This window comes from Nicotiana tabacum, chromosome 11 (genome assembly GCF_000715075.1).
Source record: "Nicotiana tabacum cultivar K326 chromosome 11, ASM71507v2, whole genome shotgun sequence".
Lineage (NCBI taxonomy): Eukaryota > Viridiplantae > Streptophyta > Magnoliopsida > Solanales > Solanaceae > Nicotiana > Nicotiana tabacum.
In genome coordinates this window covers 9884314-9891797 of record NC_134090.1, presented here as the reverse complement: position 1 = coordinate 9891797, position 7484 = coordinate 9884314, and the positions used below count along the sequence as shown (strand labels likewise).

General features: G+C 33.5%; 1 long non-coding RNA gene across 1 annotated transcript; it reads left to right on the top strand.

The window, feature by feature from the left end:
• Positions 1-303: 303 nt before the first annotated feature.
• On the top strand, positions 304-7172 carry LOC107774931 (uncharacterized). The gene is made up of 5 exons (XR_001645613.2): positions 304-489; positions 994-1150; positions 2315-2408; positions 6688-6807; positions 6888-7172. It is a non-coding gene; the product is annotated as an uncharacterized LOC107774931 (long non-coding RNA).
• The last annotated feature ends 312 nt before the right edge of the window (positions 7173-7484 follow it).

Sequence of the window (7484 nt, the reverse complement as noted above, 5' to 3'; positions counted from 1 at the left end):
AAACCTTTCTGGAGAAGAATTGGAGAATAGGCAAAAGGAAACTAGTTTGACACCATTATTAGAGAGGAGAAGAGGCTAAAGCTCTTTGGAGAAGGATCGAAAATTTGTTGTTCGTCTCCGTTACCGGATTTGGAGGAGCAGAGGCAAAAAGCACCTTCAGGATCTGAGAAGTTGGAAAAGGAAATGCTGCCGTTATCATCATCATCAGAGGAGGAGAAGCAGAGGAAAAAAGAGGCACACCTGGAGAAGATGCTTAAATATTTCTTCGGAAACGCAGAGGAGGCTATGAGGAAGAGAGAGAGTAATCTTGCAACCTTTAGAGAGGCGCATAAGAGGCAACGAGAATTGTATGAAGCAGGAAGTCGGAAGCCGGAACAACAACTTCTTTTTTTTTTTGGCGTTTTGAAGTTTGCTTATTTGTGGGTTTTGGTATCTTGAGATGATTGAGCTTTGGTAGGCTTTCTATTGGGATGACTATGTGCAAACACGGTAATGATATGCTGGATTTTGGGAGAAGCCCAAACAAAATATGCTTGTGAAACTATTTTCTGGTGTTAAGCTTGAATCTGGGAGCATGTCTCCGCCTAGGAAAATATTTTCCACCTGTAAGGCTATAAATGATGGAAAATAACTTTCTGAAAGTCATTTTTCTTTACAAATCTTAAAATCTTTTTTCATATTACTTGTACTAAAAACACTGCATGTGATTTGATAATAGGAATACGGAGATGCTTAAGTATGATAAACCAAAAGATCTTTGGATTCTCGTTTTCCCCTTCCGAACTACCTTAAGTGTAAATCCTAAATTTGCATTGCAGTAAAAATTATATCGTTAACGCTTGCATAAAATAAAAAGTTGAAGTTTGGATTAGGATTTGATAACTTATGGAGGAGAAGGGACTGGAAATGGTAACATAGCCATTTCTTTCTGTGGATATTGCACTTGTTGATAATTAACTTTACTTTGGTTTGTTTCTATGAACTAATTTACAGGCCATTGTTGGTTTGCCGAGCTGTGAGTTTTGTTTTGGCAAGCTGCCGGGGAGGCGTTGTGTCACAGGAGGAAAGGAAGAGGCATTTGAACCACCAAACTACAGCTCCACAGTAATATGATTTGCTTGGTCATCTGCCAAAAGCATTTCCTAAAAGAGTAAGTTCTAAAAGTTACCTTTTTTTTTTTGGAGCAAACAGGAATATTTATATTAGTACTACGTAGGGTTTAAAACATTACAGGACATAGCCCATGTCGCTTAGGACACATAAGGTTCCTAGGCTTGCTAGTACATTACATGCATTATTAGCTAAATACTTGACAAAAACACATTGTTCCTTTTGATCCTTCATTACAAAAGATTCAACAAAAAGCGGAGGCTGCACATAATATTTTTTCATCCTTGTTTGTGCATCAGTCTCCTTTGCTAGTTGGTGGACTACTTTATTCCTATATAAAATAAATGATCTAATTTTGTTTAAGGTTCATATATGTGACATAATATTTCAATTTCTTTTGGGACTAAAATCTTACTATACGGTATATTTCCTATCTAGAAGAAAAAGAATGTAAGACTTCAATTCGGGAATCCAAAAGAAAAAATTATTCCGATCCAAAGTTTCTTTGAAATGTTTAATATTACTAGTTAAGTACTAATATATAGTAATTACTTGAGGACTCATGATCTAATTAACGAATACCAACACTCAAAACATGTTTTACAATAAGTAGATGAAGTTGGCAACAACACAAAACTAGTAGGAGCTAATTGCTAGAAAAAACAATAACCATCGATAAAAATAATAACCAGAAACTTTTCACATAAAAACGTAAACGCTAATTTCACCTAGTATTAATTACCATTAGTATTTGAACTTTACGTACTCTATTAAAATGTCATAAGTTGAAGATCAAGCATAGACTATTGGGATTTAAGAATATGAAAACAAGTTCATGACTGGATCTATTATATATAGGCTGTGATTATCATACTAAACATCTGGAAAGGTTCTTATGTTAGGCATAATTTGCGTGTAAGTTGTTTATCCATGCATTATCCGCTTCTTGACAGCTGAAGTTTGCTACTCCAACGCTATTTACTTCAAGGGCAATGTAGGAAAAAAAATAATTAATTCATTTTTGAAATCTGAAAAAATTGATATTTTGGACTACAAAAAAAAGGCCAAAAAATCACTTTATTATGGACCAGAGGGAGTAATAGATTACATTGAAGCGCGCATGATCTCAAGATATTATTAAAATCATTTTCGTGTTGATGCTTATGGAAATTAGTTTTGATTCTGTGATTTTTTCCGATTACAGATATTACTGCTTTCTGGTTCCATCATCACTTCCTATCCTAGTTGTTGCAATACAATTTCACTGGTTCAGGATGAAGATCTTCAAGCATACACAGGTCAGTCGAGGTATAGAGCAAATCATTTAGTAGTAATCTCATGAATACGATACTACAAAACATATTAGAATAAATAATTCACTTATTTGACCACAAAAAATGTTTTTGATAATGCAACAGTTCAGCATATCAAGTGAATCAACCGAAAAGACGTTAAAATAGCACGTGCTAGTCAGTTTTCGGACTGGTCATTCAAAAATAGCCAGCGTTTGAAAAATAGCCACTATTTTGCTGCAACACGAAAGTTCCAGCATAATATACTGGAGATCGGTGCACTGTGTATGAACTTTCAACATATTATGCTGGAATTCTAACACGCGAAAAGTTCTAGTATAATATACTGGAGTATTTTTTCGGATTTTGAACAGTGTTTTCGTTCAGATTTATCTTTACATGAAAAGTGGCTAAATTCCTATTACTTTTGAAACTGTGGCTATTTTTGAATGACCATTTGTAAATCTGACTGTTTTTGGATTTCTCCCCGAAAAGACTGGAGAGCTTCGACTCTGTGCATCCTATGACAATCTGGTTAGAAGGGAGTAGCAAGTACTCCCTCCGGTCCACAATAAGTGGTCAATTTGGCCTTTTATTTTGGTCTAAAATATGTGTCCATTTATATAATTAAGAAAAAATTCAATTAGTTTTTCCAAAATTATCCTTATGTATGTTTTCCTAAAAAGTCATTTACTCCTCACATTTTTTAAGAGAAGTAAGTGCTACTATAACTATGGTGCAACATTTAATGAAGGGTAGTTTAGTCACACTAACTATTTTCGTCTAGAATTTTATATTTTCTTGTGGACCGAAGGGAGTATAGACTGTTAGATTCCCTATATGATGAAAAGGTCTATGTCCATTGTCCTTGTACACAATTTTGAGCGCTCACTTAGTGCTGTGATTAATGGAATTTACATTTTCAATGTGTGTGTGTTCCATTTCCAAGTAAGTTGCAATGCGTTTACCAATAGCTCCTGCTCAAGTTGTGTATTGAAGCAACCTTATTTTCTATTCTTTCCCTCACTCTTGAAAGATAAGAAAGGAAAGGAAAGGATCATAATATTTTTCCAATAAAAAGAAAAAAAATAATAAGAACAGAAGATGTATCAGTCTAACCTAGTTAATTGTCTATTTATTGTAAAAATATGCTGGCATCAATTTGGCTTAAAAAATTATGTACCATCACGGACTTTGTTTTACTTAAGTGCATTAGCACTACATTTTAGTGGCGACTTTACTACTTTGGTGGCGACTTCGCCATTGACAACGGGGATATCAATACTACTACTTTAGTGGTGACTTTTTGGGTCGCCAGTGAAGATGGCGACATACAATTCTACTTTTGGTGGCGACTGTTTGGGTTTAAACGGCGACATATCAATGCTACTTTGGTGGCGACTTTTTTGGGTAGATTATCACAGAGGTGATGTGTCATGCTTCATAGTTGACCAATGGATCAACTGAGAACTAGATTATACAATCGATGTTCTATGTGATAATCTAGTTATTCTCGATCACCTGATTATTACTTTGATCGGATACTTGACCAGTGGATTAACTAGAAATTCAATTATATTCGATTAACCTAGGATATGTTTTTTTTATCACTTTATTTAACCTAGAACATGCATAATTCTTGATTTTAATTGACAAGATGTTCGGGCATACTGGCGGCCTTAGTAAATTAATTATTGAGTTTTAATGTGTGAGCGATCGAGTCTAAGTATTAGCATCCAACACACTACAACACGTTTCAAAGCAAAATGTATAGTGCTATAAGATGTAGTGCTATATTAAAACTTAAGTTGTAGCAACAACATATACTCGCACGATTGTAATATATATACATATTACAATTTAGGATGTTAAATATATGTAGATTGTAAAGAACAATAATCTATAAATGTTTGACCGTGTTTGACCACTAATACCGACGATATCTGTTGGAAACTTCATCAATTTTTTAAAAAAAAAACTATATTAGTTATGGAAAAATAAAACAGAACCAGAGCGGGAAAAATTTAATTCAGTATTCCGACCGATATCGGTCGGAAATGAGGAGCTTATTTTATTTTAATATTTTATTAGTACATTATTCCAACCGATGTCAGTCGAAAATGTGAAATGTGTCGGATGATACAATATTTCGATATTATGGGACCACATTTACTGACCGATGGTGGTCGGTGTATTTAATTGAAATTGGTTATTTGACTTTTGCGATTAAATTATACTTTTTTCGACCGATATCGGTCGGTTTTCCCTTCCGGCCGATATCGGTCAGTATGATTTGGACAGTTTTTGGCAGTTTTCTAGTAGTGGTAATTCTTTGATCTAAACAGTAAAGAAAATATATGAGATTTTTCTACAGTATAAGTTGATTATCATCTTCATTAGAAACGTTAAATTAGTTGTATCTTAGCGAGTATATTAGTTTTAGTGTAGAAATTTGAAATTATGAATTCAAATTCTATGCTCAAAATAATTAATTTATCTTCTTGAATAGCTAAACATATTATCACACACTACCACAGTTTCGCCCAAATATATTTGTAAGACATCCACATTAATAATAAAACGTGAGATAGAGTTTACTTTGTTGATGTTAAAAGATGAAATATAATTTGTTGGGCTACTATTTTTAGGTTACACGCTAGCATGGGCAAAAAGAGTACCAGAAAAAGCTAAGTTCTCAAAGTTTTCCAAAATTACAAAAATGCTAATAGCATCTAATGAAATAAAGAGATAACTCAGGGGTGTAAATATCTTTCAAAAACAGTGTTAGTTGAAAAGTTACATGATAAGTATGGGCAGAAGTGTCTGCGCAGTAAAAAAAACTGATATGCATGCACAAAACATTGTTTAGTTGGAGCAATCAAAACACTTAACAGCACTTAAAAAATCAAAGACTCACAAATGTTAGTCATGGTGGATGAGGAGTTTGGGCTCAAGGATGGTATTGGGCCGTCTGAAGATGCAAGAATTGGGCCAATTAGAAAAAGCAGAAGAACTAAAAAACCACCACAAAGGCTTTATTCGGGATCCGGATTGATGAATTGGGTACATTGGAATGAGAACATTAACTAGGACACATGAATAGTTAAATAGCCAAATAGTAGCACTGATGTAGTAGGTTGAATATTGTTAGACACTTCCTCTCTCTTTGGTCTCTCTTTCCCTCGTCTATTTCTTCTATGACTCTGTCTCTCCCTATCCTTTCTTTCTGTTACTATCTTTGTTATGATAATGTCTATCTTCTTATGTTCTAATCCCATCTATTGATTAATTCACAATTCCTATTTGCAATTGTGTTGTTTGAGAAGTTCATAACAGAATATAATATTTTATTAAATTGCATAACTAAATAGGTGCAGCTCGAGAGGAATGCCATTAAATTCTTTGCTTTAGTCTTAGTAGTGGATTTTATGATTTTATTTTTTTCTTAGATAATATTGAATTTTCTAGGGGAAAAAAGTACAAAAAAGAAAATTAAAAGGGAAAGAAAGAAACATTGCCTATTTTTTAACATTAAAAATATCTTAGAACTTTGAATGAAACTACTTAAATCTTCTTATTAATAAATAACACATTTTACAATAAGATCTAAGGTGATATATTAGAAACACATGGCTAATATTTTATTGCTTTGATTAACCCTCACAAGTATAAGTAATAATATTACCATATGAAGTTAAACTTTAAAAAATAATTAAATCTCATGGGCTTAATAGTTGTATTGCTGAAACTATTGCACTCTACCCTATTCCCATATTTTTTTAATCAATTTTTATATAAGAGCATTTCAATTCACATCCTTAAAAGTGAATCCCAAATTTCTTGTGACCTTTTTTAAAATGTAACAAAATTGTGTGTTGCGTCCGCCCTTAGCGCATCACTTAGTGCTTTGAGGGCAATGAATGATCCTTGATCTCTCCAAGCGGGAGATTACTAACTTCTTTCCAATCCATGCTGGAGGGATCCCCTACATGCTCGACCGAATAATAGTATGCCAACCGGTAAAGCTAGAATATCATTATGGATTAAACTCAGTAAGTATCGAAAAATGTTATGCTTACTATCTTTGATGTCTCATGACTGAGTTTTCTTATGTTTGCATTTAAATACTTAATGCTTTCTTTAATGCACTTTATGAAATGTTCAAGCTATTATATTATTTATCCCATATCCCGGAGTTTCAAAGACGTTGCTCTAATTTGGGATGAGTCAATGATGCTTATGGGGCACGATTTTAATTTGGTTGATGGATTCATCAACATTTTAGATGGATTCGTTGATGGACCATTCGGTCAATTCATTAGGAAGATTAAAACAATTCTGGTGACCAAATTGATCAAAACGTTGGGCGACTTATGGTGCCTCTTGAGGAGTCCTCGAAGCGGATGTGAGTATTGTGTTAACAGTCTAATTCTTTTTCAGTTTTTATCTATCTATTTTCTGATTATATCTTTCTTTTATTGACAGCCTGCTGGAAGGTTTTTACTGGATTGTTGGTACTAGTATTGGTGATCTTCTATTTTGCTGGGAGAGTATTTCGTGTTGGGGGAGACCTTTAATTTTGTTGGGAGAGTCCTTCGCAGGGAGAGTATTGCCACAAATGTACAGTTTGTTGTTTCTATTGATTAGTATCTCGTATTCACAATTGAGCTAGTAGTATTGGTAACTAAAGTGATTTGTTTGGTGGATAACGAAGAGGATAATGCCACAATTGTACAAATTTATTTTTTAAAAAGAATTCGGTGCGGTTTCTATTGATTAGTATCTCGTATTCATAATTAAGCTGGTATTGGTAGCTTTAGTTTTTGTAGTTCTCCAAATACATTGGTAAAATCAGATAAAACATTGTTCCTCAGTTATTAAACACATCTCTTTGATGTCCATCTGAAATATGACTGAGCTTTAGATAAAAATATCCTCTTAAATACACATACGTATTTAATTATGTGTTAGTGTGAATATTTTTTTTGTTCTTTCAACGGTTTGACTTTTAGTTCAATGGCGTGTGTTCACTCAAAAGGATATCAATTTTCTAGTTTAAAAGTATACTTTTTCTCCTCTTAC